Source organism: Harpia harpyja, chromosome 11 (genome assembly GCF_026419915.1).
Source record: "Harpia harpyja isolate bHarHar1 chromosome 11, bHarHar1 primary haplotype, whole genome shotgun sequence".
Taxonomy (NCBI): Eukaryota; Metazoa; Chordata; class Aves; order Accipitriformes; family Accipitridae; genus Harpia; species Harpia harpyja.
The window spans coordinates 20,948,802-20,971,313 of NC_068950.1; the positions used below are offsets into that span (position 1 = coordinate 20,948,802).

At 41.7% G+C, this 22,512-nt stretch overlaps 1 long non-coding RNA gene across 5 annotated transcripts in view; it reads left to right on the forward strand.

Annotated features, from left to right (window-relative positions):
• Positions 1-22,512, forward strand: part of LOC128148329 (uncharacterized) — a 77,101-nt gene that overhangs the window by 17,593 nt on the left and 36,996 nt on the right. The window contains exon 1 of one of the 5 annotated variants that reach the window (XR_008237257.1): positions 14,619-14,750. The exons of the other annotated variants lie outside the window; for them this stretch is intronic. This is a non-coding gene — a long non-coding RNA (uncharacterized LOC128148329). Of the gene's footprint in view, positions 1-14,618; positions 14,751-22,512 lie in introns of those variants that run through there. 5 annotated transcript variants of the gene reach the window in all.

The following is a 22,512-nucleotide window of genomic DNA, read 5'->3' on the forward strand; positions in this document are numbered from 1 at the left end:
GGATTGCATTTGCCTTTTTCACAAATGAATTACAAGAGGTGTATAACTATCCTGTGATCCTCCCACAGACTGTACTTTTCCACTCTATCACTTTGGGTTTAAATGTTCTTGGTTAACAGCATCGTTATTCCCTTTGAATTTTCTACTATTGAATTTCTGACTGTTCCTGTCACTTTTTTTCATTATCACCTGCAATTTCCTCCATGATATTTGGAGTATCTCCTATATTTACAGTTTATCCCTCTTCTGTGCCATCATTAAATTTCATTAACATACTTCTCTCTTTTCTATGACAACCATTACTGGAAACATGAAACAGCATCTGTTCTGACACTGGTCCTTAGGGAAACTCAGCTCCTAGGGAGTCTCCAGTCCAGCAGTTATGTTTTCTGCACAACACAATGGTGTCTCTCTCCACCAGTCCCATCCCCATTTGTACTCTTCTCAGCTGAACTAATGATTTCTCATGTGGCACCACCCTCAAATGCCTTAATCAGAAGCATCTAATCTTTTATAATTCTTTTGTCAAGCAAATCAGTTCTGCCAGGTAGTTTGATGGCTTGATCTGGCATGAGTTCTGTACAAAATCAATGCAGCTTTTTATCCCATTTCCTATTTTTTTCTGTGTTTTCGTACTTTTATGCATTTACAGGAGTCTAGTCCAGTCCATGTTTCATCCTTTTTCTCAAATGCTTAGTGACACCACCTTTACTTTCCTTGTTCTATTTGTATACAGTTGAAAATCCTTTGGCAATCTTCTTAACTTCCTTTGCAATACTAGCTAAACTTCATTTTTGTCAGTTCTCTGTTTGCTCCTACATTTCTCAGCCTTTAAGAAGTACCTTTTTTCCTGCTGAGTAATGTGGTTTTTTTCTAATTCTTGTAGTTCTTGTTAGTTTTATTCTCAGTCCTTCTCCCTTCTAATGTCTTCTCAGGAACAGTTTTTCATCCAAGGAGGTCTGGAGCCGTTTATTATCAGGTTCTTTTTTTCTTCACTTGGGAAACAGGGTCCAAATAATTTTCTCAACATTGACAGGAATAAATTTAAACTTCTGCTTAGGGCCATCTCCAGCCTCCCTCTTCTTTCCTACTATGATTATAAAGACACACACTGTCCCACAGAAAACAGATACGACTTTACTTTCTAATTGGCATTACAGGAGGCAAAGGCAGTTTTCTGTAAATGTATACACATATCCTTTCTCGTGTGGTTTTCCACATGCAGTTTGGAAAAACTCATTCAAGGAAAACTGAACTTCCCACAACTCTTCTTTGTTTCAATCCATGATATACTGAGAGTTTTTCTATTCTGCCTGTAGTAGAAAACTGCTGCGTTCTTATGCTACAGATATCATTGGCTGCAGTAATAAAAGTTATTTATAATGAAGTAAAAGAATATTGTCAGCAATTCTATTAATCTAAGATCTACAAGCATTAATTATTTTATATTATTGCTTTCTCAGTAATTGCCCCAATATACAGCTATACTAAAGCAAGTAATTTATCATGGTAACCATTTCGGTTCTTAGCTGCCTTATATCACGTTCAGTCCTTTGTACTTTTACAAAGAAAGTTTAACTAGAGTTGTCCACAAACTGACAGTCGTCCACCCACTTTTCTCACCTGTGAATTACTATATTAGCTTCAAGGCTATAGAGAGTCAGACACAGAGTCTTATTTTAGGCCCCCACAAAAAAAATCCCAACAGTATGAGTCAATGCACTATTTTAATTTAAAAAAAAAAAAAAAGTAAAAAGCATTCCAGCACAGCACCATGTCCTAAACTGAACTGCTTAAAACCAAGTAACAACTCAGACCTGGAAGACCAGGTGTGGAGGAAGAGAGATAGCATCGAGCTATTTCTTAAACCTTTTCTGACAAAGACAAGAGGTTGTGGGAAATCTTTGGCTACAGTGCCAATAAATCTTGCATCAAAGCATAAGCTTTCTGGACTTAATTTTCACTTAGCAGGGACATCTCCTTTCCATGAGAGACCATTAATGTGTGTATAAGTCTTACAGTCTCTTCACTATCTCTTTGAAATAAGTGGCATTGAAAGGTCTTCATAAAACCAAGAATTTTGACTTTGACATTTCTCTCCACCCCAAAACCTAGAAAAATCAAACGTTTCATGACTCTCTTAGACTGTATAAAGAAGTTCTCATTTTAATTATAGGATGTCCTGCTTTCCCTTAGTTTCTCAAACAGCCCTGGTTTTAATTTGGCACCTCTCAGTGGTCTCTGCAATATGATTCAGCTGTTCACTATAAGAGCCATCTTCCCATATGAAAACATTTCCAAATACAAAAAGTCTTAGATATCATTTCTTAAAGAAAAGCATTGAAAAATCTATAAATCAAGACCAAAAAAGTAAAAATACAGTTACTGTCACAGAGTATCCCCCTTTTCTCTCCCCCATCTATGTCTAAGAAGGAAAATACAGGTAACTGGTGTTATAACTGATCACATTGGAGTAAAATCTGTTGAAAAGGCAAGTACTCATTTATCCATTTTCCAAAGGCCATCACCTTGTAAGGGAGGAGGTCTCAATGTTCAGGTGAAACAATAACTTCTCCCATGAAAGATTACTGAATATCCAAAGATGACATGATATGAATAGATCTTACACATTTCCTGCAGAAGTATGTTCTGGTTGTAGGAAAATCTCCAGAATAAAATTGATAATTTGTTTCATGGTATAATAAGAAAATGACTCACTGAAGGGGACAAGGGAACCCCTTCTCCCAATGTTTTTTGTTCTCTAGGCTACCATTTGCTAAAAGCTGTCTGGTCCTTTGGGCTCCAAAACTTTGGGACAAAAATGATGGAGAGAAGATTGAATTATGCTTGTTCAGAAAAAGGCAGAAAGCACATGGGATGGATATGCCTCTCTGTTAATCCAAGCGTTTGTCTCTCTTCTGCTGTCTTTGCCTTCCTTCTTATATTGATAGTAGCAGCTAAATGTGAGTGGTTAGCATTCTAATCTCTGAAGCACCTGCATACAGCTAAAGATTTTCTAGCCTACCTACAGGATTAGCAGGCCTAGTGCTGAAGTTAATGGAATTTGGGTATTAAAATAACAGAGGGAGTTTTGAAAATCACAAGAAGGGTGATCAGCACCCACCCAAGGCTGTTTTTAGTTTAGGGAAGAGTTCCTTAGAGGATAGTCAGCAAGTACAGGCCTGAAAATCCTCCAGCCCAGTCATATGCTGGATATCACTTAGTAGTGGCCTACTTGGGACAGTTTACTTTTAATTTGTAGTACAAATGTCACTAATAAACTTTAATTTCTGAAGTTTAATGTGTTATTCTGAGGGGAAAAATTGAAGCACGTCTTTCTTTTATATACAGCAAGAATGTACAGATTTGAGTTGCTTAATTACACTGACACTTTTTAGTAAATGTATAGCAAGTGGCTGGATAAGAATGAAATATGAAAAGCATGGATGTTTTGGTTCAAGCTTGTGGGTAGCAAAGAGAAAAAGTGAGGTTATTCTGCTGTAGAGAGATGCAGTTCCACTGAGATTGTTAACGACTGCAAAGCTGAGAGAATTCTAATTGGTGACCTGGAATAGGAGGTCAGACAAGGTCAAATCAGTAGGAATTCCTGAAGGCACGGGCAACCAGAGCAAATGTGATTCCTCTCCTTGCCATGCAATGTGAAGGAATTGAATGAAGACTAATTTTGAACTCCCTCTATGGTATGTCATGGTGTGTTGTATGCCTAGCCAGGCCAATGAAGTAATATTCTGCATGATGTTTACACAAATGGTGAGTTGTGGAAGAATGAAAACAATTTAATAGCACATAAATGTGAGAAGATATCTAGTAGCCCTTCAAGGGAAATCACCATGACGTTAATCTGAAATTTACTTGGAGCTGCCATAACACCTCTGTGGTATTCCATGAGAAAAAGACTAACTTTTTTTCACCTTGGAGGAAGCTTTGTAATATCCAGATTTCCTACTCCTGTAATGTTCACCCATAAAATATAAGTAGTGTATAAAAATACAAAAAGATAATAAGCACACTTCGCACTCAGTATGTCTGGGGCCAATCATTGGGATGCTCAGAATCTGTTCACAGATACTTTGCCTTTCCTGAAGTCTAAAATTTGAGGGATTAAATTTTAAATTATGAGTCCCCCAGAAATGCAGATCTAAATCGGGACTTTTTCCAGCAAGCCTGGGCCCCCTGCACTATTACTTAGGTAGGTCTTCCACTTCAAAATGAATGTCAACTTCACCACCCACTTTTGATCAAAGAACTTTAGCATCCTCACTGAGTGATAAATGAGGGGACAAACATACGAAGTATGTCAATCAGGAATTTAGTTGTTAATGGGGAGATTTAGGGGAATGTTGGGCAGAGGTTTCATATTAAGAACTGTTCTGAGCCAGGACTAAGGTTGAAGAACAAGAGATGTTTAGGTTCCCCAAGACTCAGGCTATCACTGATAGTTGTTGATCAACAACATGGCAAGAAGGATGAGCAGTAGGTATTGCACACTTCAAACTCCTCCTGTAGGACTTGATAATTCAGTATCTCCTGTGGGAACACATTGATAGCAATAGTCCTAGTGTATATGACCACACCTTATGTGAAAATATTGAATGCATTGCTGAAATCTTGCATGGAATCAGTCATGCTGAGAAGAACCTGTGGACTCCTTGCCCTTTCCCTTTCTTGCCAGTCTGATCTCAGTGTAAGAAGTGGGTCAGGATTATAAAAGATGATGTTTGTCACAGGAAGGCATATGAACTTATTGACTCCAGTTGCAACTGCAACAAATTACATGAACTTATTTATGGAAGCTGGTTTATGTATATACCCATTCCTACATTTTAGTTATTTCACTTGTGCTTCTAAACTTTCACCCTAAAACTCAGAAGTCTATTAATGAGAAAAAGATGCTCGAATAGTGGTGGTTTATGTCAGCATTAGTGCGCTAGAGATGTTGTATTGCAGAAAGTGTATAAAAGGTTTTAAAGAAAGAAGTGACAGTTTGATATTAAGTAATTCATCTTCTTCCCTTGGAACCAGAGAATTGACACATTCATTGCAGATATTTTAATAAGAGCATTAGTGAAACTGAATTTTTATCAAATCAAGTTGCTGTAATCTTACTATGATCTTAAATATACTGTATTTCTCAACTTTACCATCTCTATACAGAGAAAGACCCTATTTATATTATGACAACAAGCATCTCTGAACACAGTGGCTTTAGGAGCTAGAACTAAATAAATATGAAGAATTTAACTACCAATCTACTATAAGTGTTGCTTTGCACCTGAGCAGTGGGTGCGTGGGTCTCTGTGTTGTGTCTTACTAATGATCCCTGAACCTCCTGTGGGCACTGTTTTCGCTTCTGGAGCCCCCAGCTGTATTACAGACCTCACCTCGCATCCCACCAGACATTTAACACATACCTGCATGTTTACTCTCTATAAGGAGAGAAACCTGCAAGAATCCTATGAACATACTGAGACAAGTGTGAAGCAGGGTTTTAGTCACAGATAAATTCATGATCTGAAGGGCACTGGCCATGGCCCTGGAGGGTCCGTGTCTGCGGTGCTTAGGAGACTGCTAGCCATTCAAGCAAAAAGTATTGTGGCAGTGATCAGAGCAAAGGAATAAGAGGATGGAGAGCATATTTCAGTGTAATTATAATAATTTATAACTCGAGGTTGTTCTCCTGTTAAAATCTCAAAAGCAGAATATTTTTACTTTCTTATAAATTATTCACAGCCATTTGTTTTGTGTCATGACAAGTAACTGCTTTTCTTCAGACAGGATTTTCAACCTGAAAGAATGAAAGTGTTGACCCAGTTATGCCTAACAAACAAAATGTGAAAAGAACTAAAATTAGAAATTTATAAACTAATCTTAATGTGAGCAAGAAATAAAGCTTTTTTTTTTTACCTTCCTGTTCAATCTGAATTTAAATTTGGTAATGGTATTTCATTTAAAAAAGAAAATAGGCTTCAAAATTAAACCACTCAGAGAAGGATGAGGTAACATATATGGAACATGCTGTACATTTTCTTTATCAAAAAAAAAATGGTTTCAGAAATGCCCTAAACCAGAACTTAATCCCTAACCAGTTCTGCAAAATGTCCATGATGGCTTGCCAGACTCTTATGCCCCATCTGTGGCTTCTCTCCTGCAGACTATAGCCCTTGTCATACATGACATGGATTTCAGATAGAGTATTGAGGGCAGTGTATAGGAATTGAGAAAGTATATACCATGTGATATTTTATGGGGTAAAATGCCCAAGTGGCATCGTTTTCCAGCCTCTAGAGTACTAGATCTAGAACTGGATCTACTCACTCCCAGATTAAGAAAAATCATGAAAATGAAAAATAAAAAAGGCTTCATGGAAAAACTGTGCACCTTTTAACCTTCTGGTATACTCAGTGCTAATACATGGGATGTTATTCATGTATTGATTGCATATTCCATTGAAAGAGTCTCAATTAGTTAATGTAGGTCAAAAAATGACTTACCTTCCAAGACATAGAGATCAAGACATTAAAAATTATGAGACTTTCTTAAAAATCCTAAAGCCATAGTTAAAACATTTAATGGCTAACAATATTTTTAAAAAAACTTGCACTTAAAATTCCCACTAGGATCAAGGATTTTGGTTTTATTATCTGAAGTGCTTCAGAAACTGGTAGTAAATAGCAATTCATTAAATAAGAAAATGATTGTTTACATTATTCTATAAAGAAAAGAATCCCACAATTTTTGTAACATGGACTGTGTTTGCTCTTCTAAGGAGTTAACAGAAACAGGGTGGCAAGCAGTTTCTTGTATACTTATTGGAGACATTCATGATCATATTCAAGATAAGAGAGAGGGGTTGTATATATATAAATGACTTGCAGTCCCAGTTCATACATTTTAAATTGGCCAGATGCATCTACTTTTCATTTTTCTGCTACCACTATTCACAGTATTTGAAATCTGTGTATAGTTCATAAGTCAGCTCCCAACATGCTTGAACTGCTATGTAAAGACAACAAAAGATTGGGGTTTTATTCTCCTCTTTGTAATATATATCCCATTGTTGTGTCTCCTTGTGCACATACATTTCCTTTTTGGCTAAGTATTTTGCTGAGTTTGCCCTATTTATAGTAATTTCCAGTGGTTTGGTAATGACCAGTTTAAAAACTCCAGGCAAATACTGTCTGAATTGGGAGCTCTGGATTATTAGAGGTCTTCCTGCTTGCAGTTTAAAAGAATACACTGGAAAAACTATGAAGTGATCAATGCTTTGTGTGTCCCCTATTTACTTTGGATATCAGACCAAAACTTGGCTGTATTTATGGCTACTTTCTTAGGTGTTTAGAAAAGCACGTGTTGGACAGCAGGGAACCATTTCACTTGCAGCTGTTTATTTAGTATTTATCATTTTAACAGTTCAGGAAAAAGAACATTTTCCAACCTCATTTTTTACAATAATTTCCATTCAGTACAAGCTATCAACACCTTCACCAAATCAGAAATGTAAAGCTGGCTTCATTCTCCTTACCTTTTAATTTATAATGATGTTTTGGTAACTGGTAATCTCAGCATGTGCAATGGAGTCAGTCAAGAGAATCATGTACACAATTAGTAATGTACATAGTGGCTCTGAAAATGATTATAACATCAGGATTCTCAACTGTATTTTGAAAACATAATTACTCTGTAAAGAACCTGAAACTTTCAAAGAGACAAAGCAAGCCAGCTGCATGGCAGGCAGTGATAAGCAAAACTGAAAATCAGGCTGTGCTAATATAGAATTGTAAGCCTTTTAGCTGCATTTTAAACCTTAGGAATTTACCTCCAAAAGAGGAAGGCATAAATATCTTCTTCATTTAATGACTGTTACTTGATATTCTGATGGAGGAGAAATTAAAAGGGTTTAGTGGGGGCTTTTGTTTAGCTTAGTTTTTGCTTTCTTCTATTTCTTCCAGTTCTTGACTGCTGTGTTCACACTCTGGCTCACATGTTGTGATTTTCCTGTAAGAAACCTGTGCAGGTTTCCTGAATATAGGAGATTACTACTGCCTAGGGAACAACATCATCGATGCAGCGAAGATAAGTGGATTTGTGACTTAATGATCCCCTTTCTTCCATACTCTTCTCCTTTCAGCAAATGAAAAAGAAGTTCATCTGGATAAAATTAAAGTGGAAGGAGGAAGAGTTGAAATAATATTAAAAATACTGATCTAAGCTAGGTCAAGCCTTCCACTGACGTTACAAAATAATATATAAATTCCCTGAATTATTACGTCCTTGCCAAAAGAATTTTTTCACCTGCAAATGCCCTTCTTCAGTTGCTTTAGTTAGATTTACAGTGAATATTTGTGTATTTCATGCCTTGTTGACCAGGGAAATGGTTGCGATTGATTGCTGTCATAGGAGATGAGAACTTTTAATCCCTTTTAAAGGAAAACTAATTACTGCTGTGCAGTAATGCAGTATCTGAGCTGATCAGATGGGTAAAAAGGGTACTTTGCATGATAGGCAGGAGTCAATCAGAGATGAATGTTGGAGAGTCTGAATCTTGTCAGCAGAGTAGCCACCAAAGCCTTGATATCTCAGCATTAGCTCATATTTGGGAGACTCCTGCATTTACTGCTGCGCTGTTGACTTCATCTGTTAGGACCACAATTGCCCCTTCAGGGGTCTGTGACACCAGCATATGGAAAGATGTGGGACGGTTTACAGACTTAACATTAGGCATGCACTTAAAGAACTTGCTGATTCAAGCTTATGATTGAAGTTTTCTTCCTGAGAGAAAATATTGCTTGCTTCTGTAGCATGTAGTCAGAGCTGCATTTAATCTCACATTGATTGTTGTGTGCTACCCCTAATGTGTAAAGGAAATGCTTACATACTCATAACTACCTTTATTTTAGAGATGCGACTGTGGCACTTGCTGCACTAATTCCCCAGGATATTTATTTATAAAAAATTACTTCCAGAGCCTTTTAGTGCATTGACCTTGTTTCAGGGTTTAGCTGGGAGGAGGGAGAGCTGGGGTTTTTTCTTAAGCACTGCAGAGGATTTCTGCCAGCTTGCTTTAACACTTCCCTTCAGATTCTTGCCAGGCTTTTGGGCCAAAGAATTTTTAGATGTAGCTAGCCATCATCACATAGGTCTTTGCATAGTCTCTTTTATTTTATAAATCTAAAATGTAATTGGTTTTCAAGAAAAGAGAAAACAACAGAACATAAATAAAAAGCTACAAGTTCAGAATCATAAATGCACAGAAAAGGATAACTTCTATTGTATCAGAAATGTATGATACAGTGACTGCTGCATGGACTGGCTGCAAAGATCTGGAAGGTTGTTATACCCCTGAAGAACAGAAGAAAGAAAGTGACATGCTATGCTGTTGAATTTTCCTTTCAAAAACTAGAGGTTTCTTAGTAATAGGACACCAATTTTAGAAATCACTAAAACACTCATGCTCTACAACTATGAAAGTCTTAGTCATCTTTACCCCACTCAACCATGACCCTAACAGGTTAGCACTGCAACTGCTACTAGCAACACCTTTTGCTCTCCCTTCCTGAGTACTTTTGCATACATACTGATACATGTATGGAAAATGTATCCAGATAATTCTTATATCTCATTCTCTGACTAAAGTATCTACCATACAGTAGCATAGGGTGCATAGGGGTTTTTTAGTGTGGATTACCAAATTTGAGTCTCTTTCCCTCTCCCCAAAAAACTGGTTACATCCAGACTGTGAGAAGGTCCCTTGCACGTTCCTGGATAACCATGCTAAAGCAGCGATTCTGCATTAATGTTAAAGAAACCCTATTGAAATGGCAACATCCTACCTCTTCGTAGAATCATTCAGGTTGGAAAAGACCTTTAAGATCATCGAGTTCAACCATCAACCATGCCCACTAAACCATGTCCTGAAGTGCCTTGTCTATGCACTTTTTGAATACCTCCAGGGATGGTGACTCAACCACTTCCCTGGGAAGCCTGTTCTAATGTCTGACAACCCCTTCAGTGAAGAAATTTTTCCTAATATCCAATCTAAACCTCTCCTGCCACAACTTGAAGCCATTTCCTCTTGTCCTATCTCCAGCCACCTGACAGAAGAGACCAGCACCCACCTCACTACAACCTCCTCTCGGGTAGTTGTAGAGAGCAATAAGGTCTCTCCTCAGCCTCCTTTCCTCCAGGTTAAACAACCCCAGTTCCCTCAGCCACTCCTCATAAGACATGTGCTCCAGGCCCCTCACCAACTTGGTTGCCCTTCTCTGGACATGTTCCAGCACCTCAATGTCTTTCCTGTAGCGAAGGGCCCAAAACTGAACACAGTATTCAACGTGCGGCCTCACCAGTGCCGAGTACAGGGGAACAATCACCTCCCTGCTCCTGCTGGCCACACTATTTCTGATACAGGCCAGGATGCCGATGGCCTTCTTGGCCACTTGGGCACACTGCTGGCTCATATTCAGCCGGCTGTCAACCAGCACCCCCAGGTCTTTTTCTGCCAGGCAGCTTTCCAGCCACTCTTCCCCAAGCCTGTAGCGCTGCATGGGGTTGCTGTGACCCAACTGCAGGACCCGGCACTTGGCCTTGTTGAACTTCATACGATTGGCCTCAGCCCATCGATCCAGCCTGTCCAGATCCCTCTGTAGAGCCTCCCTACCCTCAAGCAGATCAACCCTGCCTCCCAACTTGGTGTCGTCTGCAAACTTGCTGAGGGTGCACTCAATCCCCTCACTCAGATCATTGATAAAGATATTAAACAGAACTGGCCCCAATACTGAGCCCTGGGGAACACCACTCGTGACCCGCCACCAACTGGATTTTACCCCATTCACCACTACCCTCTGGGCTCGGCCATCCAGCCAGTTTTTTACCCAGTGAAGAGTACACTTCTCTGAGCCATGAGCCGCCAGATTCTCAAGGAGAATGCCATGAGACAGTGTCAAAGGCCTTGCTGAAGTCAAGGAAGATAACATCGACAGCCCTTCCCTCATCCACTAGGCAGGTCACCTGGTCATAGAAGGAGATCAGGTTGGTCAAGCAGGACCTGCCTTTCATGAACCCATGCTGATTGGGCCCGATCCCCTGGTTGTCCCGCATATGCCATGTGAGCACACTCAAGACGAACCATTCCATAATGTTCCCCAGTACCAAGGTCAGGCTGACAGGCCTGTAGTTCCCCGGATCCTCCTCCGACCCTTCTTGTAAATGGGAGTCACTTTGGCAAGCCTCCAGTCACCTGGGACCTCCCCTGTTGACTAGGACTCCTGATAGATGATAGAGAGTGGCTTGGCAAGCACCTCTGCCAGCTCCCTCAGTACTCTTGGATGGATCCCATCTGGTCTCATAGATTTGTGAGTGTCCAGACAGCGTAGTAGGTCACTAACTATTTCCTCCTAGATTAAGGGGGGTATATTCTGCTCTTCATCCTTGCCATCCAGCTCAGGGGGCAAAGTACCCTGAGGATAACTGGTCTCACTATTAAAAACTGAGGCAAAGGCGGCATTAAGTACCTCAGCCTTTTCCTCATCTCTGGTGGCAATGTTCCCCTCTCTATCCAATAAAGGATAGATATTCTCCTTGGCTCTCTTTTTACTGTTAATATAATTGTAAAAACATTTTTTGTTGTCTCTTACAATAGTGGCCAGATTGAGTTCTAGCTGAGCTTTCGCCTTTCTAATTTTCTCTCTGCATGACCTAACAAGGTCCCTGTACTCTTCCTGAGTTGCCTGTCCTTTCTTCCAGAGATGATAAACTCTCCTTTTTTTCTTGAGTCCTAGCAAAAGATCCCTGTTCAGCCAGGCCGGTCATCTTCCTCAGCAGTTCATCTTGCAGCACATGGGAATAGCCTGGTCCTGAGCCATTAAGATTTCCTCCTTGAAGAATGTCCAGCCTTCTTGGACCCCTTTGCCCTTCAGGCCTGTCTCCCAAGGAACTCTCTCAACCAGTGTCCTGAACAGGCCAAAGTTAGCCCTCCGGAAGTCCATAGTGGTGGTTTTGCTGACCACCTTCCTTACCTCACCAAGAATCAAGAATTCTATCATTTCATGGTCGCTAAGCTCGAGACGGCCTCCGACCACCACATCTCCCACCAGTCCTTCCCTGTTTGTAAACAGTAGGTCTAGAGAGGTTCCTCCCTTGGTAGGCTCACCTGCCAGCTGTGTCAGGAAGTTATCTTCCACACACTCCAGGAACCTCCTAGACTGTTTGCTCTCTGCTGTGTTGTATTTCCAGCAGATGTCTGGAAAGTTGAAGTCCCCCACAAGGACAAGGGCACACGATTCTGAGACTACTGCCAGCTGCTTGTAGAATGATTCATCTGTCTCTTCTAACCTGGCTGGGTGGTCTATAACAGACTCCCAGCACAGTATCTGTCTTGTTGGCCTCCCCTCTCATCCTTACCCATACACACTCAACCTTGTCATCACAATCGTGTAGCTCTGTACAATCAAAACACTTCCTAACATAGAGAGCCACCCCACCACCTCTCCTTCCTTGCCTATCCCTTCTGAAGAGCTTATAGCCATCCACTGCAGCACTCCAGTCGTGGGAGTCATCCCACCATGTTTCTGTGATGGTGACTAAGTCATAGCTGTCCTGCTGCATGTGGCAGTACATCCCGCCCCCCCATCCTGCCAGCAGGAAACAAAACTTCTCCAGGAAGGGAGAAGGGGAAGGAAACCCTGGAGGCTGCAGGTTGAAATTTGAACTGGCCAATCGAGATGCGCCAGGTACACCGAGGTGACCCTCCTAGCCAATAGAATTAAATGACCACAGGTCAGATTCGACAGGGGTATAAACGGGGTCCCGCCGGAGGACACGTTGGCAGTCCTCCTCGGAGCAGCGGGTCTGCAGTCGGGGACTCCCCCTCGGGCTAGGGCACAGCCTGAGGTAACTCCTCGAGGGAGAGAGCCCTCAGCTTTTAGGTGAGTGATACGCGCGTTTTGAGCCATCACTTTAAATCTTGGGAATTCTTAAGTCAGCCGTGTAGTATTAATTCTCTTTACATCATTGAGCCTGTGATTTTATAGAATGTTATCGGACTTCTAACTAACTTTTGCTGAAGAATAAATCTGAGTTTTAACACCTGTTGGATTTGGTTAGTCGTGCATCCGTAACACTGCACCATGGCTTCCAGCGCCTCCTGTTTATTGCCTGTGCTGCGTGCATTGGCATAGATGCACTTGAGCTGGGCTATCAAATCCACCCCCAATGTTGGCATGCTGCCTCCAGGCTCATCTCTGGTGTGCCTAGGTTTATCCCCTTCCCCCTTCAAACCTAGTTTAAAGCCTTCTCTATGAGCCCCACCATCTCATGAGCGAGGATCCTTTTCCCACTTTGAGATAGCTGGACTCCATCTGTTGCCAGCAAGCCCAGTGCTGTGTAAACCTCCCCATGATCAAAAAAACCCAGAATTCCACCGATGGCACCAGCCTCTGAGCCACGTATTAACCAGGTGTGTTTTCCTCTTCCTTTCAGTATATTTCCCTGCCACTGAAGGGTTTGAGGAAAACACTACCTGTGCTCCCGATCCTTCCACTAATCGTCCCAGTGCCCTGAAGCCCCTTTTGATTGCCTTTGGATTTCTCCCTGCAATCTCATCACTGCCAACCTGCACGACCAATAGCAGGTAATAATCAGAGGGCCGAACCAGACCAGGGAGTTTCCTAGTAATGTCTTTTAGCCAGGCCCCAGGGAGGCAGCAGGCTTCCCTGTGGGATGGGTCAGGTCTGCATATTGGGCACTCTGTCCCCTTCAGAAGGGAATCGCCTATGACAATTACCCTCCTTTTTCTCTTAACAGAGGGTTTCAGAATGCACGCAGCTGCCTGACTCAGCCTAGGCACCCCCCTGGATAGGCCTTCATCTACAGCCTGATCTTCACTGACCTGGTGCTCAAGTTCCAGAGCCCCATACCTGTTGCATAGGCACAACCAGGAAGGTGAGGGAGACCGGGAGGGGATTCGCCTACCTCCCTGAGCAGGAACCTGTATCCATTCCCCTCCACCTCTTAGGTCCCCTCCTGCCTGGTGGCAAGAGGGCAGGGGGTCCTCTGCTTCTTGCGGAGCCTCCGTCTGCTGCCTCTGCCTCAGGGATGGTAGGGTGCGGGTCCACCACTCGATCTCCCTCTCACGCTCCCTGATACTCCTCAACCTTTCCGCTTCCTCCTTCAGCTCTGCCACCAGGCCGAGCAGATCATCCACCTGGTCACACGGCACACAGGAGCTGTCCCTGCTGCCCTCCGGCCCCAGGGATAGGCTCCGGCCCTCCCCGCAGCCGGAGACCTGGACAGCTGCACGTTTGCTTGGGAGCTCTGTCCGCGTCGCCACGTTCTTGCTAGCAGTGGCTTTCGCCCGAGTGGCAGCCATACCGGGGTCTCCTCCGAGGCCGACGCCCACCGCTCGAGTAGCCTTCTCGAGCTGGGAAGGGGCGGGGCTGCGCCCTACCCGCGCGCCCCTTCTGAGGCGCCGCGCTCCTCAGGGCCGTTCAAATCTCCCGCGGTTGCCCCTGGCAACGCCCACGCCGCGTCGGCCTCTCTCGCGAGAGCCGCCGGCTCCGGGCGGATCCCTCCGCTCGCCCCGGGGCTCCCGGGCCTCGGGGACCTCCCTGTCCGCCTCAAGCTGGCGCTTAGCCGCCCGCTTGCACCGCTGCCGCTGCTGCCCTCGCCGCCGAGTGATTGCTGCTGACGGTTACGCCGCGGTTAAATCTCCCGCGGTTCTTACGGTGTAACAGGTATAATCGTAATTCTTTCCTGTTACTGCCTGATCTTTGAACTCCATCCCTCACCCCTCTGCCATCGCTCCCCAGTTTCACACAGGGCTGCCACATATGGAGAGTGGATATACAGCCTTGTTCACAGATGGGGCTTAGGCAAAATGCTCAGCTTCATGGCATTTCTGTGCTAATGCCCGAAGGCCTTTGGATACACCCTTGCGACAATGTACCTACATATACTAGTACTACTAGAAATCCTGCTTGGCCGGACAGAAGCTTGGCTTTCCTGGGGTTAATACCAAGAAGATTTCAGTGGTAGTTAAGCTAGATGTAGGCAGGTGAAAATGTACAGCACTGCAAAATCTAACTCCACTGCCTCTTGATTTTATTAATGCCTCAAAGAAGGGCTGGGTTATTCTAACTGCAGTGTGAAGTCTAACTGGGAAAAGATACATTTGGAAAAATCATTCATTTATTATATTTTTCAGAAAAAGGTAATCACATCTTTCTTAGCAGAGAATGGAAAGAAAGCAGTAAATATCACAGCTGCTCAGTGGTAACTAGCAAAAACATTCAAATTCAAAGCTTGCTATTTCTATTCAGAGTGAACAATTTAGGAGGGAAAAGATTATCATGACCCTGCTAGGTGTACAGTCTGAAGACAATATTGCTGGTAAAGTTCTAAGGTTGTCTCTTAAAATGGGCAATTGCTAACCATGTCAACTGGGCTCAAGTTTGTCACACTCTATGTCTATATGCAACATGGTGATATTTTCAATTTCAGTCACTCTTTCCATCTCTAAGTGGACTTTATCTGAGTTGCTGTTGTACCCCAAACTGTCTGCACTTTCATTAAAAGAATGAATGTTTCTGTCATCAGCTTGTAAGAATAGCAACAGGAAATAAGCTACCTCTGAATGAAAAGATGTATTTTATTGTTCATGAAGCTGGGGAAATATTAGCCAAACATATAACTTAGCTGGCAGATAGGCTGTTTGGAAATGGGAGTTAGTGCCCTTGCTGAAGTGGAGTTCTAAAAAACTGCCTGGCATTTCTTATGATGCACTGCCGTCCTGTTTGCTGTAAGATGAAGGTCATTCAACATCTCTGTACCTCAGTTTCTTCATCAGTAAAATTATGATGATTTTTTTCTACTGAAGTTTCCAAGTAATAGGCTTAATTGTCATGCACTGCAAAACACTTGGATATCTCAAACTGAAATGTACTACAGAAGTGCAAAGTATCGTTACTATTAGAAGTCCATTACAGCTCTGGTTTTCTTTGTTCAGACGGGTCCTTTGGTACGTGCAGCTAGACAGCTCCTAATGTTATCTTGATGCACAAAGCACTTTTTGTGTGAGGTTTGACTCACAGTAAAATGCCAGTTAGAATTTTTTCCTCAGGAACTCACTGGAGCTTGGCTTACAAAATCTGAAAATTAAATCAACCAAAACAGGTCAAACACAAAACTATATGTCCTTACGTGTCCTCTTGTCCTCTTTTTGCAATACAGCAGATAGTTGTTGTCTTCTTTCCCGTAAAGTTTAGGCCTGTTTTGTTTCTCAGTTGGCTTTGGTAACTGTATCATAGTTACATTTTGAATACCTGCTCATGCAAGTTTTCGTTCCCTATTAAATATAGTTTAAAATGATATGCTCATCTGTTAGTCATCCAGAAATAATGTGCTGGATACACAAGCAGCTGATGCTACTGAACACGACAGAATAGTGTATCATTGTGTTACAGCTTGTTGGTAGCCATCATTGCAGAGATATTTTTGAACCTTAAAAAAACGAACAAAGCATCTGAAATGTAAGAAAATGTTAATATAAGCTGCAGTTTTGCATATACTTTTCCCCTGTAGCTAATACTTTAGGAATTTATTCTTATTCACATAATCCTTTAAATTGATATGTTTATTCTGTACCTAGTTTATAATTTCTATTCATTCCTGTGTCGAGTAGGTGAAGATGCTGCTTAAATTAGTACTTACTTCAGTATTATACATTTTTGAATTGGTTGTTCGTTACAGTCATAATGCAGTGAACAAATTTGTTAATATTTGAGGTGGGAAAGGAAGTAAAAAGGGAAACCATCTATACCAGTCACAGCCCAGCTTTCTGGCTATAACATATTATAATTTATTTAAAATCAATCAATACTTAATCTGGACTTTAAATTCTGCTGAAGATCTGTGGCATGGCTAAAAGCAGCTGATGCCAGGGAATAAAATTTTCTTCAGGCTGTAATTCTGATGAATTTATAATGCGCTCTAAGGGTGATGCATTGACCTAAATTCACAAAAGCACTGCTATTCCTATTTATTATTATGAAAGGTATCCTACCCACAGTTTTGTTCTTTAAAATGTTGTGAGGCTATATGGAAAAGATGACAGGTTGCAGCGAGGATGACTGGAGAGGAAGGAGCCGCACGCACATCCCCAGCATATAGTGGGTGCCCAGGCAGCCCCAGGGTTTGGAGGGGTTTGCCACACTCCCCCCTAGGAGGCCAAATCTGTGGTGAGGGGGTGGGGAAGCAGAGGACAGCCTGAGCCCCCTCCCACCCTTGCTCCACCGTGGGAAGCACCCAGCACCCTCTCCCAGGCTTTGTCCGGGCAGCCTGTAACCACAGACAGGGTGGTGTCTCACTAATTCCACGATTTGGTGCAGGAATAAGTTCAGCACTGTAAAAACCCAGCAAATGTTTGAAGCCAGCAGTGAGGGCAAACTTCCTGAGAGGTGTGTGTTTGTGGTGATCATTTGGATTTGTTTTGTTGGCAGCATGAAAGATGTTGTTACTGCAGGAAGAAGACAGTTGTGTTGAAAATTGCTTCTCCTATTTTTTTTTTCTCCTGTAGCCTTACAGGGGAAATAGAGTTAGATCTGTGCAGGGTTTGGTTTTCTGTATACAGTTCTTTAAAATCCCTCAAGTCCAGCCACCACAGGGCAGTACCCATGAGCAACTCGTACTGAGGTGGCTGGGAATTGCACACACTGATCTCTTGCAATGATTAGGCCACTTAATTTTTTCCAGTGTGTTTTGGCAAACTTTTCCTCAGCATCATCCAAGGGCTTTTCATAGTAAGTGGTGTTTTCCCAGTGACCTGAGTCCTTATCCAAGCTTTCTTTGTTACCTTGACAGTTTGCAGTCATATTTGTCTATTTTTGTGAAAAGCTATGTGTTTTAGCAGATTCATAAATGTGGGAGACTTGTTTTTTTTAAAAAGCAGAGTGAATAAGGGAAATGTATAGTGAATAAAGGCTGACAATCCTCCCCACTTCTTTCATAATGTGATATGATGCCTCTCGTAAAAACCAGGAGAGCTCAATTCTGCTTCTTTATTGGTACTTGACCACTTCTCAATTGTTGCTTTTCCAGGCAGAATCTGTAAGGCAGAACTCTCACCTCTGCATTGTTTATCCCCTGCTCTCTCTCCTGACTGCTTTTGGGGCATAATATCAGACACTGTCTTCCAGCATGTCTATTCTCGTTGTATTTTGTGCCCACCTCTGCCCATATTGCTACTGTAGTCAAATTCCTGTTGTGATTTATGCCAGAATAACTGTGGGATCGAATAAATCCACAGAATTTAAAGGCATTAGCCTGCCTTTACTCTCGCACAATCGACAGCTGTACCTAGCACTACGACCTTATTCCACCCCCATGAGACAGCATCCAAAGCCATGCTGCTTTGGAAGAGCACCACTGTGTGCTTGCTGAAGTTTGCTCCTCAGGGCCAGCCCAGAGGATGAGAACAGCGTGCAAACACAGCTTCTCAACAGGAGCAACTGTTTGTTTCAGCTCTAGCTTTTACTTAAAAATATGAGGCTATTGAACAAAAATACAAAGACTTGGAGTTCAAACTCATACCTAACTAACTTGGAGAGCTGGGCTTCTAGATCCAACTGTGCATTTCAGTCTAGCAGCAAGAAAGTCTGGGTTCCACTTCAGTTGGTTTTCTTCTAGCAGTAATGTTCAAAGTGAGTGCTTCAAGATTCACATGCAAGGGTGCAGATATATTTACCTGCTGTAAAGGTGGAATGGCTATTTATAGAGGTCTTGGACGCTTTGCTCTCCCTAACATGCCAGTCTGATCCACATCGCAACTTTGAACAGTATCAAGCACAACTACAGATCATGAGTGATCATTGGCAAAGTGATATCTAAAAAGCTGTGTTCTGCCTGGTAGAGTAATAGATTAGGAACATCTGCAATTAAATATCTGGAAAAATAATTTACATAGAGAAAGATAACTGGAAGTTCCAACAAAGGACTAAAGTTATTTCTTATCATGATGGTCTGACCAATTGAATCTTCCTAATCTGCCTTTAATGATTAATTTGTATGTAAATTTTGAATTTTTCTATAATTTTATTAGAATTTATGATCTATCTTGCTTTCTGAGAGAAAAAAAAATCTCATGTTTATTATAAGTCTCTGGTATTTCTATTGCAGCCAGTGGAAAAGTGGGCTGAAGCTAGTTCATGTACAAGTCTAGAGAAAAGCATATTCCTTACCCCAAAGAACACCAGCTGATGAGTTGTAACAGATGGATAAGATAAAAATGGAGTATAGGTTGGGAGAGACAAGCTGACAAAAAATGATAGTGTGTGCATAGTTTTTAGCTAATCAAGAGTAGTAATTGTACTTTGCTTACTTGCCTAATCATGATTAGGTACCAATTTTCTCTCCATATAACAAAAGATGTGTCTCTCAAAACTACGATTTGAAGGAGGCTGGGGGGAGTGACAGTGTTTTCTTAAATTCAGAAAGTTTTTACCAGGCAGGTCTACAGACTAATTTCTGTCTGTAGTTCACAAAACTGTACAATAATGTTTTTTCTTCCCACTGTGCCATGAAAAAAACTTTTGGCTTCAGTTCATGTGTGAAACCTTTTGCACAACAAAAGTGGTTTCTTGTGGCCAGTAAGACTAAATGTTCTGAGCATTCCAGGAAGCATATAAATAGATTGGTACCCTTCCTAAGGTTATGGAGCCTTATTTCTCTCTTTTTTTCTTTCAGGTTTTTTTTCCCCATTTATGTTTTCTTCATCTAGGCAAAGACCAAGCAGAGTACAGTGTTTTAAAATCCTGACTATCATTTTCCATTTTACATGGGTTTTCCTTAGTTATATTTTCTGAAAAAAAAAAGTTGTTTCAGTAAATGCAACATAGTAAATTATCTTAAATTACTTCTTACAGTCCAGGCTAGTATTATAACATGAAAATTGTTACTTGGAGTCTCCCACACCCCTGGCTGCTGCAGATCTGTGTCTCCACGCTGGGGAGAAGCCCATCACAGCACTTATCCAGCAGAGCCTGCAGGCCAATCCACAATGTGGAAAGCAGAGTTTACATAAAGATTTCTTATCCTTCCCTCACAATCCTGCTAGATTCAGTAAAGTTGTAGTGATGGTCAAAACCAACTAAAACAGTGACTCTATACCAATGGGTAGGCAAATGTCTGTGCGGAAACCAGATGAGAATTTATTCAAGCCAAAAACATTAAATCTCAGCTCATCTAAGGATACTATAAAACAGCCATCCCATTTCTTTGATCTATGATATTTGAATCGGAATGTGTGTTAATAAGACATATGTGTTGGGCATTGACATTGTCTTCTGTTGAACAAGGGTAAACATTGCATTTGTCTCTGTAAAAATATACTCCAATAGCTGGGAAGGAAGTGGAGATTCATTATTTTTGCAGTTGTAGAAGACATTTAGCAGCTGTGTTTATACTGGCAGACAATTTGGATATTAGGTGGCAAGACAGAGAACTGCAGATGCACAATATTGTGCAGACATTGTGCACTTACAGCCCATTTCCAGGGAAACATGTTATTTTATATTTCCCTTGGTGTCATTAATCACATTTCATGATGTATCTCACTATTTCAACTTGTTCACCTAGATTCATTCATTTTTTGGCCTGTTTGTTTAGTAGTTATTGAGCTCCGTTTCAACAAATTCCATCTCAACTACAGATAATAAAGTTCTTTTTGCTTCAAGGGAGAAAATCAAGATGGCCCTACACTGATTACTGAGACTACCTGTAATAATCAGCATGTCTACCACATCAGAAAGATATTTAACTTGCCTTTTTCAGAAAAATATATATACTGTTCTTTGGTATTTAGAAATTAAACTCATTTCCTGAAAGTAAAAATATGATTCTTATCTTGACCTACAAAGGAAAACAGCTGCTCTTTTCTCTGTTCTTGAAGCTCTCTAATCTCTCAGCAGGCTTTGTTTTGGTTTTACAGGTGAATCCCTTAAACTGTAGCAATGATGGCCCATCCCCTGAGAGAAATATGCTGATATAAACAGTGAGGAATCCCTCTGCTAGGGAGTTGCAAGCCTGAGGAACCTCAATGTGAGGGACATAACCCTCGCCTTTTTTTGGCATTACTTCTACATTTAAATAATGGCATTAAATGTTCATGAGTAAATTTGGCTTGTAACTGCTACTGTGGGTGCCCTGTGAGCCACCTCACCCTGGAAGGATCACCTGGTGGCGTTGTGCTGCTCCTGCAGCTCCCCAGCCCATGGGAAACAGTCCTGATGCATCACTGTTCAGGGAAAGACAATGTATCTGTTTCCTACATGGTTGACCAGTTGTGTTGGAGAGAAGCTAAAAAGGGACAAAGCTTGTGCCAAACTTTTGATCTCCTTTGACCAGAGAGCTAGCTGTGCAGGAGCTCTGGCCTGGGGAGGTGGGCAGCTCCCTGGAGGACTCTGAGATGGGAACAAAAGACCTGCCAGGCATGCTCTGTCCTGGCCGAGCCCGGGTGTCTTGCTAGGTAAGGTTTTTCTGTTGGTGGACAAAGAAAAGGAGTTTTACTGACCTCTAAAAAAGAAGGAAACCCAAAGAATTCAGTGCACAGTGAATTAATGGCTGTGCATAGGGGATGACTTACCCAAGATGGTGTGATCAGCAGATTGCTTGAAGAAACCACGAACCCTGCCCAGTGCCCCTTCTCATGACTGATTCAGAATGCTAAATATAACTAGGTAGTATTTTTCTTAGGGATAAATGAAAAGCAGAGACAAAAATGAGCTCTGTTTATGTTATGTGGCTTAGCCACACCTCAGGAAATGCAACTTGCTTTCACCCTTTTTGTTTTAGAAGATGGCTGTGAGGAGGCCCTGTCCACTACAGTGAAAGAAGCAAAACAGTGTCTTATAAACACTGTTCTAGCATTGCCACGAGTTGTGTGGAAGAGATGGCCCCATGCGTCTGAAGGGTGGCTGGGGTGGATTTTAGGTTGTGCTAAGTGCTCTTCAGAATACTAAAATCTCAAAAAGAGATTTACTTTCAGGAAGGTCATGGGGTTTGGATTTGGGAGGAGAAGACTCTGGCGATCATGTATTTGTTTCTAGAAACTAATATATATTTTATATATCCTCAAAGATTAAGTGGCTTGCAAAAGTACATTGGAAGCTAGTGGCAGAACTGGAAAATTAATACAGCTCTGGGGAACTTAATAGAAGTGCCTTAGTCTAAAAGTCATTTATACAAAGAAAATAAAATGTCACTATTACTCATGCTTTTGTGGACCCCATAATTTTGCCTTCTCTAAATGCTTGCTCTTTCCTGTGATATTTTCTGTGTTCCGCTCTTTCTCCAGCGTTCAGGTACAGCTCTCTTATGTGATGACGGTTATACAACTGATGCTTAACGCAACCTAGTGGAAGCTGCCTCCAAGCAAGTAATGCTGGCAGCAAGGCTGGAAGTATGATCATCTGCCAGCATATTCCCTACATAGATGGTTTGAGT